Raw genomic sequence first — 20,012 nt, forward strand, 5'->3', positions numbered from 1 at the left:
AGCTGAAATATTTAAACCTGTATTTTGAAGCTAAGTTACATACTGTATTAAAGGTCCAAGATTCCTAGAAATTTGTCATTTCTTCCAGACACAATTATATATTTAACATACCGCTGTCATTTATGCAAGAGGCTTTAGTTATATTTTAGTAATGTTATAGGAGTTATATTCCACAGTGACATTTACAAATTTGTATATTTACAAATGTTTAAAGCACATACTGTTGAAAAATGTCAAAATGGCAAGAGTTGTACAAGAGGGCTTATAGGTTTTGTAAAATGCAAAATTGTATTTGTAATCAAGATTCCGGCTCCTAGACCTGGCTGACTAGGTGATCAAAAACCTTTAAGTGGTATGGCTAAACTAGGCTCATTTTCACAACACTGTTCCTTAAATTTTACTCAGATTTAAAACAATCTGCAGTATCTTGAACCCAATCACTTTGCAGCCAAAGCAAGGAGTATATGTCAACTTTGCCCATACTATTCTTGGTGCCTAAAAGTCTGGCACAGATCATATATCTGGGGCTGTGAACTTCAAACTCTGGGTAAGAATGACCTGCTTCTGGGAAATTATCAGATAACGCAGTGATATCACAGCTTAATGCTGCTTGTCCACTTAATATCATAGATTTGAATTTTTAGATCCAGAAACAAATGATATAATAGAGGCACTGGCAAGAAATGTTGATCCTCCAACAGCTGCAGAATTTGATGGCCCATTTCAATTTTCCCCACAAGGTTTTCATCCCATCTTTTCACCGTGAGAAAGCTGAGCAAAAGGCACATCCAGTCTATGCCAAAAATGCAAAATCATTTAGTTAGTTTCTATTCAATTTAGAATAATTTGTTTTAGAATATGGGAAATATTTATTGTGGGTGCTGGTTGGTACTCCTTGCCTTTTCTTCTATAATCTTTTCTTTTACCCTTTTGATCTGTTAGGAAGAAAAAAGAAAATGCTCAAGGATACTCAGAGGTGTGTGTATATGTCCCCTGCGTGAATGGTTGCTCATGTCACAAGGTCGCCAATGGTCACAAAAGTGGGTCCTGGCAGGGTCACTCAAAGGCACAGTTCATTTGGACCAATTTCCCTCCACTAATGGTAACAGGAGCCATAGTTGGCAAACAACAGGTTTCCATGCAACTCCAACGATCTGACTAGTGTGGAAATTTTTTATAAGCAATCAGTATGTTTCAATTTCGTAATGTGCCTACTGAGGCTCGGCTCTATGGCTACATTCTCTGTTAGGGAGTATCTAGTGTCATGCAACACAGGTCCCTGAAAGGTGAAAGATTCATTTCCAATTCTCAAGAAAACCTGCTTATTTACCTCTACTTACAAATGCAGGCACAGACATGCTCAAAGTATGTTTGCTTATTTTTCTTTCCTGATGTAGATAGAACATCTGTTTTCTAAAACATCATTTTCTTTTCAGTAACATTTGGTCCTGAAAGTATTATCAAGGAATTCCCTTCAAGTTTACATCCTAGCTGTCAACATCACCCAGAAGACTTGCCATCTAGGTGCATGTGAAAAGATGAAAAAGAAAGCATCTGGTTTATTGCTCAGATTCTTCCTTATAATACATAAACAAAACAGAACTCCAATAAATAGTTCAAATAAATAACCATCACAAGAGTTTTAACTAATTTTAAAAGTTTTCATATAGCTTGAGTAAGATGAAAAACACAGAAGAAAAGAAATGAACCTTTAGTTAATAACAATCTTATTTCACTATTTATCCTACCATATTTCAAAATTACAAATTGAAATTATATCTGAATTCATTTGGCAAGGCTCAGAAAATTAATGTGCATATTCATAACTCTGTAAAACCAAATCTATTGTCTACATGCAGTCTAACTTTCATTTTATCTATAAAATGATCAGCATTACAAAGAATAGACATATAATGAAATTGCTTTTTTTCAGACTAAAAGTAGACAATTTTATCATGCTGAAAACAAAGAAAACTACTGCCATACTTAAGAAAGATATAATTAAATCAATGCTGAACTATAAAAAATTCTATCTTAATCCATTATCTAAATTACATAACACTCTAAAAATGTGATAAAGACTTCTAATTGTTTATGAACATACTTCTGCAAAACAGCCTTTAATACACAATAGGAAACTTCAACTGTCTACTAGCATTTTTAATTAAATAATCTATAATATGAAAGACAATAGCTTGCAAACATTAAACTTGCTTCCAATGCATATTAATCCATCTTACCAACATAAACTATATATCTATAGAGGTTTGTAATATCTATTTTATCTAATCTGAAAAGATTTAAAAATTTCTATTTTTAGTCAAATTTACAATCAAACCTCTTTATTGGTTTATCAAAAAAATTAAGACAGAGGTAATCTGTCAATCCTCAGAGCATTTTATTATGACAAGTAACAAGTAATTATTTACCTTCTAATTGAAAAAGGAATTTCATAAATATGTGCACAAAAGATGTTTCCATTACTACAGTCAAAGCTAAACATTTTCCTTAGAAAAATTCAATTACAGGGTGTGGTGAAGAATATATCCAGTAATGCTTTTACCAATATGATAGACCAGTTTTGCAAAGGAACCATCTCTCCAAGTACACAGCAAATAACTCTGGTTAAATATGGAATACATTTTTTTTTAAGTATGGATACAGTGAGAATGAAAAAAGGAAAACTGTAAGGCCTCAAATTATGCAAAAGTTTGAATTTATATGAATAAGCAATCAATGGAGATACTACTTGCCTTAAAGGTATGTAGAAATTTTTTGTGGTCTACAACTTGACTTCAACTGGCCACAGGCATACAGAGTTAAGAGACAAAGAATGAGTCTTTAGGGTCTCCCAGGTGGCACTAGTGGTAAAGAACATGCCTGCCAATGCAGGAGATGCAAGAGACGTGGTTTGATTCCCGGGTCGGGAAGATCCCCTGGAGGAGGGCATGGCAATCCATTCCAGTATTCTTGCCTGGAAAATCCCATGGACAGAGGAGCCTAGTGGGCGATAGTCCAAGGGGTCAAAAAGAGCAGACACAACTGAAGTGACTTAGAACACACACAAAGAGGAAAACCCTCACAGCTTTGGCATAAAATTAAAGTAGCGTTCTATGAGAATTTCTAAATATAGGAGCATACTAATGACGGTATTTGAATCAGAAATCATACTTCTTATTAAGTAAAAAGTTCCAAGGTGAAATTTTACTGTAGAGTATTCTTAGGTTGATAATGCATCCAGGTACCCATGAGAAGTAAACATATTTCCTTGTACCAGGAAAACACTTTCAAATACAGGCCTCAAAAGCTCCCAGAAAAGTATTTCCAAACAATGTAATTGCTCTTTCTGCTTTTGAAATAACTAAACAAATCCTCTATAAGCAAGAGCTAGTGGAAACTAATTGCAAAAGTAAAGACCCATGAAGAAAATAAATACTGAAAATATATGGAAGAATAAATGGCTATAAAAATTGACCAGGCAGATTGGGAAAATGTAAACGAGAAAAATGCAGTAATTAAAAATAAAATTTTAATCTATGAGATAAAATGGAGATTAGACACACCTGAAAACATAGTGACCTGAAAATTAGATCTGAAGAAGTTACTCAGAAGGGAGAATATAAGGCATATGGACAAAAAGACAGAAAATCTGAAAGGTTAGAACATACAAAAGACAGAGTGAGGAGGTCCAGTAACATCTAACAGGAGTTTGACAATAAAAGGGATATTTAAATGTGTAATATGAAAGAGAAGTTTCCAAAATTGTTGAAAGATATCAATCCTTTGATTGGAAGACCAACAAAAAATCAGGACACAATTAAAAAAAAAATTTGTATATATCACGGTCAAACTATAGATAGATGGACAGACAGTCAGACAAAGCAGAAGCTAGGTGGCAAAAAGGAAAAAAAGAAGACTGCCTACTACAAAACAATGACAATTTGAGTGATGCTGGCTTCTCAAAAAATGAAATGACAATGAAACAGAATCTTCAAATCACGAGAAAATTTTATATCCAGTGACATTGTTTTTCAATACTAAGGTCTAATTAACAATTTTTAAACAATTTAAAGAGTTTACCAAAGAAGAAATGGGTGGGACAATCTGCTCTACCAGATATCAAAATTTACAAATAAGTCAGATAATTAAAGAATGTGGTACTAGCACAGGAATAGAAAGTTAGACAAATGGGACAGAAATGACACCTCAGAAACAGACCCACCCATATATGCTATGAAGACTCAAATGGCTATGCTGGAGTTACTCGTAATTCATATGACAAAAAGTGAAATTTGATCCCTTACACCATATACAAAATCAATTCCACATGAATACAAGATTTAAATGTAATAGGTAAAATTTTTAAATATTTAAAACATACTGTAAGAGTCTATCATTTATCAAAGTAGAGATGTATGCCTTAGAGAAAATATAAAAATCACAAACCCCTAAAAGATTTTAAATATTCAAAATCATTTAAATTAAGAACTTCTATTCTCCAAAATACTCAATTTAAGACAAGCCACAAAGGCAAAAAAAAATCACAACTTATATAATGAATATATATCTATTATCCTTTTTATATAAAGAACTTCAATTCAGTAAGACAGACAATCCAATATAAAAGTGGGATAAAGTATTTCACAGAAGAGGAAATACAAAGGATCTATTAGCATATGGAGAAATATTCAACCCACTTAGGAATGAAGGATATTCCAAAAGAAATAAAATGTAACTCACCACTATATTACTTTGAAAGTCAAAAGAAAAGTTTATACACTGTTGTGGTGAGATTGTAGAGCAAAAGGAATCTTTAACATTGTTTATGATGATGCCAGTTGGTCCAATCATAGTTTTTGCATTATCTAGTAATATTGGGAATAAGCCAGACCTGGCAATTTTACTCCTAGATACACTCTTAGAGAAATTTCTATACATGTGTATTCAGAAATATATATAAAAATATTCAGAGCATCATTGGTCATAATAAGAAAATCTAGAAACAACCTAAGTATTCTATGATACATGTATGTATACAAAACATCTTATAGAAAAATCCAAATGAACTTTTTGGCCAGGCCAATAAATTACATATATGTGTGTGGGCTGCCCTGATGGCTCAGATGGTAAAGAATCTGCCTGCAATGTAGGAGACCTGGGTTCAATCGCTGGGTCAGGAAGATCCCCCTGGAGAAGGGAATGGCTACCTACTCCAGTATTCTTGACTGGAGAATTCCACAGATAGAGGAGCCTGGTGGACTATAGCTCATGGGGTTGCCATCTGCACGAACTTTTTGGCCAGCCCAATATATTTTATATATATATACACACACACAATGGAATACTATACAGGCAATGAAAAGAAATTGCTACAGATAAAGGAATCAATATGGACAAATCTCAAACACGTTATGTTGAATAAAAGAAGCAAATTGCAGGAAAGTACAAGTACTATGATACTATTTATGTCAAATTTTAACACAGAAAAATTAAATACTATATTACTTAAGGATACATGCATATATGGTTAATTTAGAGAGAAAAACAACTAAATCATTATTGTAAAGTTAAGGTAATTATTGCTTCTAATAGGGAAGAGGGAAAATTTGATCAGGAAGTTCACAGGAATATCAATTTTTTTCATATTGTTTTATATCTTAAGTTGGGTAGAAGGTATAGAGATATTTACTATTAAGTATCAAACTGGATATATTGTATATAATTGTATATATACATTTATAATTCTAAAATAATATTTAAAGACTGTAACATTTGTTTTGAGTTGCCCACGTCTCTTCTATTCCTTACTATTTGGGGACTGCAAATCATAATGTGGCATCTAAAAGTAAAAATAGATACATTTTATATTACTTCTCAAATACATTAGCATTATGCATTTCCACTTAAGTTCAAGGGACACTATTTTATAAAGCATTTAAAATACATACTATTTGAAATGTTACTGCCCCTTGAGCTATATTGCATTATTAATGACAAAGTATGCACTAATACAAGTAATTTTACATTTCCAATTCTAAAATCCTGTTCATTATACATGGTAATGCACCATACACTATTCTAATTTAAAAAAGCAGAATATATTTTGTTTTTGAAGTTAAATATGAGTATGATTTTTTGTAAAAATCATTTTATAATCACATATATCATAAGGCATATTTAACTAGCAACCCTGAATTTTTTTCATATGGTCTATACTTTTCTGTTTTCCTTGATCATAATCCTTGAAGAAACACAGCTTTCCTTTACCAGGTACTCACATAACCATCGAACTATTTCAACAAATAGGATTTTAATGATAGTGGAGGATGCACTTAGGATTTAGATATTCATGCCTATATTCCTGGAAATTATTAGCGAAGCAAGACTTTTGTGTTTGTATGCACATTCATGTGTACGTGTGTCTATAAGTGTGTTTACTTTATATTAAACTATAAGGATCCAGATTAGAAAACTTTTTCTGTAAAAAGACAATAAATATTTCAAGCTTCACAGCCGTGGAGTCTCTTTCATGACTTAACTCTGCTGTTGTAGCACAAATCAAGCATAGAAGAGTAATTTAATGTACATGGCTGTCTTCTGATAAAACGTTATTTACAAAACCAAACAATGGGCCAGATTTGACCTGCAGGTCATATTTTGCCCACCCTGATCTATATAATTATCTAAACTTATCACTTTGCTGAAAACATAAAAATGTTACATGTGAATTATGCATTGGCTGCTAAATAATTTCAATTAAGCTTTTTTGAGGTAGTTGAACCCCTCCTTCATTCACTCTACTAACAAAGATGCTGGCCTCTTTTATTCTCAAACAAAGCTAGTTCTTTCCTGATCCTGGCTGTTACCTTTAATGGAAAACCTTTCCGCAACCTTTTACCTAATTAATTCTGAATACTCATTCTTAAAGTTTTGATTTGAATGTTACCTAGTTAGAGAGGGCATCACAGTACTCATTCTGTTTTTGTGTGTGTATACATCAGTTACTTATTGTCTAATATGTTCTTCCTTACTAGATTTTAAGCTCTGTGAGGGCAGGAGCCATACTTATTTTCTTAACCACTGTGTGTCAAGTACCTAGGATAATGCTTAGGAAAACTTAGACAATAAATATTTATGGAATGAAAAATAAACTCCTTTCAGAATGATTTGTTCTAGAATTATAAATATATCACCAGTTTTCCACTTACAATCTCCCCCACCTTGAATTCTTTATACAATAATGTATAAATTCCTTAGAGTGGCAAAGAAAACCAATCTGACAATCTTCTAGCCTCATCTCTTGCAACAATAGAGTCTCATTTCCCAGCCTTAACACCACATTCCACTTCAGTGTGCAAATGCTTATAGAATCTGGAGTTCTCAAAGTTCAATGCAAAAAACTTACTTTTTTGCATTTTTATCCCCTTTATACCATAAGGTCAGCTTCCTTGGTGGCTCAGCAGTAAAGAATCTACCTGCAATGCTGGAGACATGGGTTCTACCCTTGGGTCAGAAAGATCCCCTAGAGAAGGAAATAGCCACTCCCTCCAGTATTCTTGTTTGCAAAATCCAACAGAGCCTAGTGGCCTACAGTCCATGGGGTCACAAGAATCAGACATGACTGAGCAACTCAACAACAACAATAAAGGATAAGGTCATCTCTCTACTTCCTCCAATTCCCCCAATTTTTATCCTATTCTCCTAAAAAAAAAAACCTTAAAAATTCTGTCAAAACTCAATTCCAAGAAGAGTTTTCATACAGCTGACCAACTGCCCAGACCCCTCTCCACAGTTTCCCACTCTCTCCTACAGAATCACCTTGGAAACCATTATGGGTTGTTTTTTATTGCTCTCACGTATCTATTTTTTCCACTCATTCAGACCATATTCTAAGTTTCTTCAAGGGCATGAGACCTTGATTCACTCATCTCTATCCTTAGTACATACATGGTGTTTGTCACATATAAAAGAAAAATTGTCCTAAACCTCTTTTAAGAGAGAAGCAATTTCATGATGAACTTTAGCCAAATATAATTCCATTAAACACATCTTATTAGGACTTGTTCTGGGAGATGAACTGTGACCCCTGACTAGTGGATTATCAGTAGTCACCCCCAAACTCTAATCATCTTTGACTGGACATAATCTTATTTTTGCACTTAGCTTAAATATTACTATATAGTCATGCTATTTTCTTAGCAAAAGTTTCTACTAAGAATGAAGCTTTGAACTGGCCCACTAGAGGCCTTTATCCCTACGGCAAGATTGCAACGATGTGACTGCAACATGTATATTCATAATTAAATTTTCTGAAGAGTTCCTTAGCAGAAAATCTTAGTAGTGCCTTAATAAATATTTGTTGACCAAATGAATAACCTTCTCACAAGTAGAACTTTTCTGAAGTTACATATGTCCTCCCTCACCAAAGGCTAGGAAACACACAAAACTGTAAAAACATTGTTAAACCTGCAAAGTCACATCCTGCAGTCTCTCTCAGGATGCCAAAAGGCTCTTCTTCCTGACAGACTGAAGTATTTATGCAAAAATTACCCATGTTCAATAGCACATACCATACGAAAACCACTTGTGGACAAAACTGAAAAGTCAACTTAAATTCAGAAAGCACACCAATTCCAATTCCTCTATTAACTTCTTCACCTTGTGAAATTATTCTTACCGATATTTTAATTTCATAAGTCTGAAAGAGAGAGAAACGTAGCTACTTGAGCAGATGGCAGTCACAGACTGCATACCACAATTAAAAATTAGTGTACAAGCAGAAGCAGCCTGATACAGTATAAACAGTTCCTGAATACCAATACCACCTAAGTTTGCCTTAAAGGAACACCCAAGACCAGTTGAGGAAATAATAGGTCAGTCATTTTCTGTGGTCACCTGAAAATCTTGCATGAGGGTTCCAGATAAGGGAGAACTGCTTGCTTCCTTTGCTTTCAAGTTTTGCCCATCTGTGCTGCCTGTGCTGTCACCAACTGTGAACAGTGTAGGGGCCCCCAAGGGTTGCCAAATGTCCCAGCATATGCAACGATTGATATATCCAAGGAAGGGCATTCCATTGACACAGCATGGGCTCCAATCGATACAGACAAGGTGTCTGCAGGATATCCCTGAGCTAAACTGCAATCTAAGTGAAGTACATTTTCCATACCACCTGAGTCACTGTTCTTCACTCTTAGCCTTCCTTTCAAGGGTAAAACCTCTGCCAACACAATCTGTCTCCCTCCTCAATTAACATGCTTTTACAGAAAGAGATCTGAAATCAGGCCTTAGCAGAAATCTCAGCTACTATGTCCTCTCCATCAGAAGCCATTGTTTTTAAGTCTTTTCTCTAGTATGAAGTGAAAGAAGGGAAAATTCCTCCATGAACACACGGTAGGATTATTTAATGAGTAATAGAAGGAATTTTTCTGATATTCTCAAAATACTGTTTTATCTGCACTGGTCAGTGTAAGTTCTAAATTTTATTCTAGAAGTTATTATTTTTAAGATTGACGTTATAAAGGTTCTCAGACACCCTATTTTTCTTTAGGATAAGATTCACAAATTTCTTGAAATAGTTTTATGATGAAAAGTGGTGGGGGGGGGTGGCTGCAAAACACCTGGAAGGCTTCGAATGTGCAGTGTCTCTTTCTGGGGTCCCAGTTTACTCATCTACAAAATGGGAAGAAATATACCCATCCTAATTATATCATAAGCTTGTGTTGTACTGCTCAAACAGAGAAAATTCATGGGAGTGGATGCTGAAATTAATTAAACACTAAGTATGAATGAAATGCAATTACCATAGTGTCTCATTTAAAAAAGAAGTGAAAATTCAAGTTTGACATTCAACAGTCATGCTCCTGGCTCCCACGCTCATCTCTCTGTAATGCGTGGTGTTCTAAAAGATCCAACTGAATACTTTTATTTCTCTTATTTTCAAGTGAGATCTATGCTTTGGGGCTAAGGTGCATTTTTCTTGCTGTGACCTTACGCCATTATGCTACTTCACAACACAGCAACACGCCATTAGAAACAACTCAAGAAAGTCAGAGGTGGTAGCAGGCTTTTGGCCCTTAACAAAATTCCTGTATCTGTGTCACAGAAGTTGGTGACTAGAGGTCCTTCCTTCTGGCTGTACCACTTCTAACCCTGTTAAAGGTCCCAGAAAGTGAGGTGGGTTTGGATGACAGAAAAGGAGACAGAAAAAAAAAAAAAAGTTGCTAAGGAAGTACATTCTCTAGGAACAGAAAAGAGATCTTGAGATTATAGGTTCAATAAATTGATAACCTTTAGATATGGCCTGGCTTATAAGTTTGGGCCTACCCACTAAACATTTACAATGGGCCCAAGGTCCAAATGTAGAATTCTTAAAAAACAATTCTAACTTATAGAATTAGAGGGCTTTACAGAAAGGACCATCATAGGACAGTCCTCTTGCATAATATGATTTGGTATTTAATTTCCAAAAATTTAAGAGGCATGTGAAGGGATGGGTTGGGAGGGATAATCTTACTCTATTACAAAACATGAATCCAACAGACCAGGTAATCATTTGCTAAAGCCTTTCTCTGTAGGAGATGCTATTCACAAAACTACCTAGGCTCACTTATCCAAATATTCGCTCTGATAGACAGCATTATCATTGCTATTTAGCATATATATTGCTCTTCACAATCATATATTGCCTAATCTTAGCAACACATCCCCAGTGAGCATTATCATTTCTATTTGCAGATGAAAAGAATACAACATACAAAGGTTAAGTGACTTACCCATCATGAAACAACCATTCGGTGCTGAACAAGAAACAGAGCTAAGGACTGGACTATAAAACAACAGGCACTCCAGCTATTAAATTGTAAACAGAAGACTCACTTCTTGAACATATGAGAAAGAGCTTAAGTTCACTTTTTTAACGCCTTGTCTCAAAGGGAGAATTAAATCATTAAATCTTGGCTTATCCTTACCACTTTTTCAAGGTATCTCCTTTTATCTCAGGCTGAGCAGAGTAGTAATTCTTTCAAATCTGCCACAGAATCATCTGCAGGTTTAGATCAGACCTGTTTCTAAAAGCAAAGTTTGTCTCCAGTCCCTGCAAAACCTACCACTCATGCCCTTTCTGTGAGGCACAATATTCTCCTTTCAGTCCTAAGTTGCAACGGAATAATACTATTCATATCAAATTGCTTCAGAACCCAAACACCCTTATGTTTGAGAATCACCATGAATATACTTGCATGTATGTGTGTGCACCTGTTATCTGTTACTTGCATGGAAAGGATAAGGACAGAAGTCCTTTGTCTCTTATTCAACTCTCCCATAAGATTATACAATTAGAAAAGGCAGGAATTATACTTCTAATACACATTAAATCCTTTTCTAGAAGGCATATTATGAATATTAAAAAAATGAAAATTTCCAATTTCTATTCAAGTTATTCTGAGGACTTATTTTCATGCTTCCTTTTTAATAGTCCTTAAATAATGCTTAATAGATAGGTTAAAACACATAACTAAGGTCACCATATCCGGTGGTTTTTACCTGACCCGATACATTTTGGCAAACACAAATTTCTAGCTGTTTACTTTGTTTGAAAAAAGTGATTCTTTGGAATCATAAAGTTAAAGGAAATTCACAGGGCATCTAGTCTATTTAAGTTGATTAAGGCAGGATATAGATGAATTTTTTTTCCTTTAGCTTATCACTGGGCTAGTATAAATTTTAATCTCACAAGAGTTATCCTCCAATCCCCTTAATAATATCAGTGAAAGGAAATAGTTCTTTTAATAATTCTAGACAGCATACTGGGTGATATATTTTGCAACATGCATTTGTGTTTTATACTTTTCAAATTCAACCAACAGTTGTTGTGATATTTGACATTATCTTTCTAAATGGTTTCCACAAATATATGGCTTTGTGATTTTCCATCAAAAACCCCAGTCATGCTGGTGTGTTTTTGGCAGGAAGCCTTATTCCAAATGTGAGACACCATATACATGCTTTTAAGAGATGCCGTTAGATGGCTAAGTATTATTTCCCATGAGAAATGGGTGTTTCAATATCTGCCTATCTCTGAGTTTCAGGTACAGAAATATAATGCTACATTAGAAAAATAGACATTACTTTTTTTTTTTTTTTAACCAAGTGAGAGGCTTCTGAATTTTCAATAGCAATGGAAAATGTACTATCCCTCTGATAATATAAAGGAAACAATTTTAGTTGTATCTATTGGTGAATCCCAGAATCAAGAGAAGAGCAAAATAAACATTTTAGAACCAGCCACTAGCATAACAAGTCCACAATGTGTATCAAGGATGATCAAACCTCTCACATAAAAGTAATCCAGTATCTTTCTGCCTCAGTGTATCATACTTAATAACAGCCGAGTTACCTGATTTCAACATTTCCACTGCATCTTGATGAGCCTTGGAGAAGTTTTGTGAAAGGACCTTTTTCCTTAATACACAAATGGAGATTGGCCAGAGGACAGAAATGATCTGTTAAATCTTACTGGCAATGTTTTCCCTACTTCTTAATTTCATAAAGGCCAAAGATGCTACTCTGAACAGAGGCCTATTAAAATTCTGAAGAATGGAGCCTGCCCATCACAAACACCAAGGTGGTGGGTGAGCAACAGGAAAGAAGGAAAAAAACAAATCCCACCACTTTGTACAAGGTTAGATCAGGCCTTGTGTACACAGAGCTATCTGAGGGGAGGATCAAGCTCTAAAGATTTTAATTTCAGCGAAGTCATACAGAGCTAATGGAGCCACTGGCGATCAATAGCTCCCACTCTCCTGTGAGAGAGAGAGATTTATTGAGCTCTCCCCACTGGTCCTGCATCAAGTAGAGCCAGCAGTGTTGATCCCTGCACCCCCAATTCCTGCAGTGTGAGAATGACCAATTCCATTCCTAGCAGCAGCTCAGCTTTCACAGCCAGCAGAGTTCTCTGATAATCTCTTCATATGTCCACTGTTATAATATCTTTATGATGTTCAGGCTGAGAGATAAGGGAAGCAATAAATCACTCAATTCTCTCCCTCCAAGTTCAGACTCACTTTCGGAAAAGACACAAGAAAAAGGATAACAGCAATCAAAGTAGCAGTTTTATTGCTAGGAACCTAAACCTGTTGGCATCCTACCCCTTCTCCAGTCCCTTGGACTCTAACCTACAATAACATTTGGTCAGCACCACGCTCACCCAGTAAGGTGCCTCATGCTCCAATGCAAAACTCGAACAATGGCTGTTAGACTCTCACTTCACCAATCAGATAAATCTGTGCTCTCTGAAGAAAAGTAACAGGAAAAACCAAAACTACCTCTTCTAATACTGGAAGTTCTCACATAGAATAGAGTTTTCCCAAACACTGAAATCAAACTGACATACTTTGTCTTACTGGACACTTAGGAGACATCTATATTTGGAATTATTAATTTATCAAATGATAATCACTTACAGACACTAGAGAAAATAGTAAGGCTTGTTCCTGACTACTTCATTCCAGAGTGATTATCTCTGCTGGGAGCAGACACAACTGCTGTTTTATTCACTGCTTCCAAAATCAGGAATCCCTCTTGTCCTCCACAGAGAGAAGCATTACATGCTGGCAGACATTCAAGTGGTAGTCACCGAGTGTTATGCACAGTTCACAGGTAACGGGGTAGGTTGTTGCCCTTTGCACATGAAGAAGTCAGCTTGAGTGTTTGCCACTCCTACTAAATCAGATAACAGTTTTCAAGAGTGAAGCTGGACTTTGACAGTCCCTCAGTTAAAACACTACTGCAACTAATGTCCACTAAACCACCAGAGAAGGGCCATGGAAGAATCCATCAGCAACCAGATGGCTCCCAGATCCAAATATATTTGCACTGTGTATCTCTATTCCTTCCGTTATATATATACCCTTTCCCACTGCTTCTGAAGTCATATACTCAATGCTATGTAATCAGCTCTATTAAAATCTTCACTTCCCAGGTGACTCAGTAGTAAAGAATCTGTCTGCCAATGCAGGAGATGCAGGTTCTATCCCTGGGTTGGGAAGATCCCCTGGAGAAGGAAACAGCAATCCATTCCAGGATTCTTGCCTGGAAGATTCCATGTATGGAGGAGCCTGGCAGGCTACAATCCACAGTCCATAGGGTCGCAAAAGGGTTGGACACAACTTAGTGACTAAACAACAACAACAACAATTAAAATTTTATTCCAGATTTGCTCATCTAGAATGCTTAATTAACTTGAACTTACTGGTAATATAAAACCAGTGTTCCTAACTTTCTCAGAATCACAGATCTCTGAAACAAACGATAAACGCAAGTTTCTTAGGTTGCATTCAAAATGATTGCTTTCATTTCTTTTTATCTTTTGCATTTATTAAAAGTGCAAGATCAAATTGATGTTTTAAAAGATCAGAGAAAGATCAGATAGTCACCTTATGCTGTTCCAAGCAATTAAAAACATTAGATCAATGTGCTATGTATTCCTGAAACAAAATCTTCAGATCAAGGGCAAGTTCACTGAACAGAACACTCATCACATCCCAGGTGTGACAGCCTACAAAGACCACAAAATCAGGCAAATGAACAGTGTCTTTTTTCTGTTTGTTTAATTTATACATAAATACGTGAAACATAGACATGAATTTGCTAGTAAAGCAAAAGATAAAGAACAGACGTAATTCCCAATCTTCTAAGAAAGTAGAGAGTTTCAATAAAAACTCATTATTTTATGGGTGACTGTGCTGTGTTTAGACATTGAGCTAGGTACTATAAACCCTATTTTATAGATTTAGAAATTGAAATTCAAGTATGTTACATACCTGTCATAATAGCAGTAAGTGATGGAGCCAAGATTTAATTCCACATACTTTGATTTCAAAGTCCATGTTATACTGACCATTATACAAGGTTGACCATTATCAAGTTGCTGCGTGGCTCATTAAGTCGGATTCTGTTTCTGTTTAAATTACTCCAGAGGAGGAGTAAGAAAGACACTCTTATAAGTGGTATGGTGTTCCTGTTCAGACATTAAGTCATGTCTGACTCTTTTTGACCCCATGGACAGCAGAATTAAAACATATTTTTAAACATAGAATTATGCATATTGAAATACATAGTAATATATGATTAAGCAAATAATTTACAGAAGTAATTTAATTTTTGAAAAAAGATTCATTAATTCACTTAGTTTTCAATCAAAGTCAAGGAGAAAAAGTCTACAAATGAAAATTATCAGTTATTGAAGACCTACAATGTGCCAGGATCATAATAGTCATTACCTTATTTAATTCTTGTGTAACTTTATGCTACAATGCATTATAATCCTTGTTTAACAAAAAAGAAAACAGACTCACAAAATTAACACAGTGAGGGGAACCAAAGGTATTCAGATCCAGTCTGTTAACTCCATTGCTTAAGCTTTCTTCACTCTAACATGACATTTTTTTTTTATTGAGCTAAAATTTGTATACAACATTATATAAGTTTCGGGTATACTCCAACATATAAATTCTTAATAATTAATAAGCACCAAATACACAAAAATACACAAGCATGCATGTGCTTACTATACAAACACCATCACCAGCTTAAAAGTTAAAAAAAAGTTTGTGGCAAACAGCCAGCTTGAAATTTGCTTACAATAAGTATTTCTTAAATATAACACTGATAGTTAAGGCTTTTTACAAAACAGTATTTTAATGACACAAATGCTATGCAAAACAATAATATAATACTTTTGCCATTTTTAAGAAAGTATACAAGACTTTCATCCTATTTCATCCTACTTCAAAAATGGAAACAGCTCCCAATGCAACATAAGAAGATTAGACAGCATATAATTAATTATTAATAAGTGGCATAGACTTGCATTACCCAAAGAGTCATATCCACACATGCTGTGGTAATAAAAATTAAGCTAGTGGCACAAATGTAAGAGTTTTTATTTAAATTATGCTTTAATCTTATCATCAATTTTCTAATTATGGTCAGTGATATTAATTTTTTATAAAAGTATTTGTTCCCTTTTAAAAGCAATTTCTCTTTGATTAATAATTTTGGAATACAGCATTTACTAAATCTGAACATCTTCTGACCTAGAAATTCTATTCCTAGGTATATGCCCAACAGAAACATATTCATATATGCACCAAAAATAAACATAAGAATATATTCACTGCAGTAGTATTTGCAATAGGCCTAAGTTTTAAACTAACCAAGCGGCTATTAATGGTTTAATAAATAAATACTGATATATTCATAAAATGAGATATAATCCAGTAACGAAAATGACTATATCTCACAAATATTTAGAGAAACAAGCCAGACATAATACCTAAAAAATGTTTTTGAGTAGTAATTTTAGTGGTATTGCTATTATTTTTATTCATTTCTATAGCACTCCTGGGAAAATCCTTCCTTTCCTAAAAGCAGTATAATATTGTCCTCTTGGGACACTTCATTACACTCTCCTACAAGTAGGGATACTACTGTGTTGATGATTAATGAATTTATATCAGACATTGTATAGAGTGAAAGACCAAGTCTGCATATACACCAGTATGGCCTCTAAAAAAAAAAAAAAAAAAAAATCCCATTAGACTCATAAGATAGGCAAAGAAGCCTCTCTCTTTCTCTACTCTTTGCATTCCTTACATTGGAGAAAATCCAACGTGCAAATGGAAATCACAAAAAATAAAACAATTAATCCAAAGTGGAAAGAAGATAATCATAAAGCAAAGTAAGAAAAGAAACACAATGACCACATCAGGAATATTAGAGGAGATAACATTACAAAACCTACAGATATTTAAAAGGATAATGAGGGAATGTTATCAATAAATTTATGCAATAACTCAAAAACATAGGTAATTAATTATATCCATCATTGAAAATCTTTTACAAAAAAAAAAAAAACACCAGGCACACATTGTTTCACAAATGAAACCAAACACTTAAATAATACAAATTCTACACCAATACAGAAATTAAAGAGGAGAAAATACTCCCAAAATAATTTTATAAAACCAGAGAAATCCTGACAAAACCTGACAAATATATTACAGGAAAATAAAATTAAAAATCAATACTCAGCACACACCTAGACTCAATGATACTTAGTAAACAGCAAACTGAATGAGCAAAGTACAACACCATTTCACCAAGTGGCATTTACCCAAAAATACAAGATTGGTTTATCATTCAAAATTTCAGTCAGAATAATTCTCCACAGCAACAGAATAAAGTAGAAAGCCTTATGATTATGTTGTTGTTCAGTCGCTAAGTTGTGTCCGACTCTGCAACCCCATGAACTGCAGCATGCCAGGCTTCCCTGTCCCAGAGAGTTTGCTCAAACTCATGTTCACTGAGTCCGTGATGGCTTCCCTCGTGGCTCAAATGATAAACAATCTGCCTGCAATGCAGGAGACCGGGTTCAGTCCCTGGGTTGGGAAGATCCCCTGGGGAAGGGAACAGCTACCCATTCCAGTATTCTTGCCTGGAGAATTACATGGACAGAGGAGCCTGGTGGGCTACAGTGCATGGGGTTGCAAAGAGTCGAAAACGACTGAGTGACTAACACTTTCACTTTCACTATGATTATGTCAGTTTATAAAAAAGCATTTGACAAAATTTAACTCCTATTCATAATAAACCTCTCAGCATACCAGAAAGAGAAGAAAATTTCTTCAAACTGAAAAAGGTTATCTATGAAAAACAGTGAAAGACTAGATAATACATAAGACTGGGAACAAAACAAAAACGTACTCTCCTACTACCTATATTCAGTTTTATTGGGAGTTCCTATGTAGTGCCTTATGCAGGGAAATAAAGGCAAAAGCTTGGAGAGGAAGAAAAAACTACTATTGTACATAGAATATAAAAGAGTTTGCATAGAAAATCCTAAAAAATATACAAAATAATTATTAGAATTAAATGCATTTATGAGGGTCACAGGATTCCAGATCAATACACAAAAAACAACTGTATTTCTAAATATATGACAGTCCAAACTGGAAAATACTGACTTTCTAACATACCTCACTTACAAGTGTTAAATAGTTAAATAATAAGTAGCTGGAAACATAAAACATGTAAAAGCTTAAAAATACACAAATGAAAAGACATCAACACTGAAAAGTGTACATTACTGAAAGCAAATAAAGACCTAAATAAATGAAGAGCTGTATCATGATTATAGTACAAGACTCCATATTATAAATATTCCCTAATTTATCTATAGTTATATGACAATCAGAATTCAAATCAACAGTCATTTTGACAAATGGTCAAGTTGATTCTAAATAGTATATGGAGAAACAAGAATCTACATTAGACCAAATAAACTTATTTAAAAACAAAGTTGGAAAATTCACTGATTAAAAAATATAGAATACAGAATATAGAGAGAGAATAAAGTTACAGTAATCAAGATAATGTGTTGTTTTGTTGTTCTTTAGTCACTCAGTCATGTCCAACTCTCTCTGACCCCATGGACTGTAGCTGTGGGATTCTGTCCATGGGATTCTCCAAGCAGGAATACTGGAGTGGTTGCCATTTCCCTCTTCAGAAGATAATGTGTTATTGATAGAAATGGACATAGAAGAGTGAAATAGAGTTCATGGGGAAAAAAAACTTGCAAAAATTTTGCACTAATTTTCAGCTAATAATCTCAGGCTATCGAAATGAGAAAAAGTTTTGCTTTTTTACTGGTACTAGAACAATGTAATGAATACATAGAAGAAAACTGAACCTTGACTCCAACCTCAGATCATATATAAATATTAACTCAAGATGGATCTAAATACAAAAGGTAAAACTATACATTTATAAATTTTCTAAAAGGAAACACAGAGGATGATTATTGTAACTTCGTTACAGGCAGGAATTTCTTAAGAAGATCTCATGTATGCATGTGTACTCAGTTGCTAAGTCATGTCTGAGTCTCTGCAACTTCATGGACTGTAGTCCACCAGACTCCTCTGTCCATGGAATTCTCCAGGCAAGAATACTGGAGTGGGTTGCCATTTCCTTCTCCATGGGAGCTTCCTGACTGAGGGATCACAACTGCATCTCCCGCATTAGCAGGTGGCTTCTTTACCCCTGAGCCACCAGGGAAGTCCCCTCATATACGTAAATCTAACAATTCCACTCCCAGGTATACTGCTCACAGAATTGACTCAAGATGTTCACCAAATACATGTGCAAAATTTTCAGAACATTATCTACACTATTCTAAACTAGAAACAATCATATGCCCATTAACAATAGAAGAGGAAAATAAACCGTGGCTTATTTACATAAAAGTATTCAAAATATCAATGAGAATAAATAAACTACAGGCATACCTCAGAGACACTGCAGATTTGGTTCCAGACCACCACAGTAAGCAAATATTGCAATATAGTGAGTCACACAAATTTTTTCCCAGTGCATATAAGTGATGTTGACATTATACTATAGTCTACTAAATGTGTAAAATAATTATGCCTAAAAAATAATGTAGATACATTAATTAAAAATACTTTACTTATAAGCATGCTAACCATCATGTAAGCCTTCAATGATTCATAGCAATAATATCCAAGATCACTGATCACAGATCTCCATAATAAATATAGTAATGAAAAAGTTTAGAATATAGTGAGAATCACCAAAACGTGACACAGACACAAAGTGAGCAAATACTGTTGGAAAAATGGCACCAACAGACTTGGTCCATGCAAGTTTGTGACAAACTTTCAATTTGTTAAAAAAATAAAAATACATCATAAGCAAATGCAATAAGGCAAAGCACAATAAACATGAGGCATGCCTGTATTATGAATAGATTATGAGTGGATCTCATAATGTTGAGTGAAAGAAGACTAAAAAGGATACTACAGGTAAGATTTCATTTCAAAAATAGACAAAATGCCTAGCGTTAGGAATCAAAAGTGGTTATCTTTTGAGACAAGTGACTAGGAAGGCCAATAAGGTGCCTCCTGAAGCTTGCTTCATCTGGGTTTTTATTACAT

Source organism: Giraffa tippelskirchi, chromosome 1 (assembly GCF_054371585.1).
Source record: "Giraffa tippelskirchi isolate mGirTip1 chromosome 1, T2T-mGirTip1v1.2.pri, whole genome shotgun sequence".
NCBI lineage: Eukaryota > Metazoa > Chordata > Mammalia > Artiodactyla > Giraffidae > Giraffa > Giraffa tippelskirchi.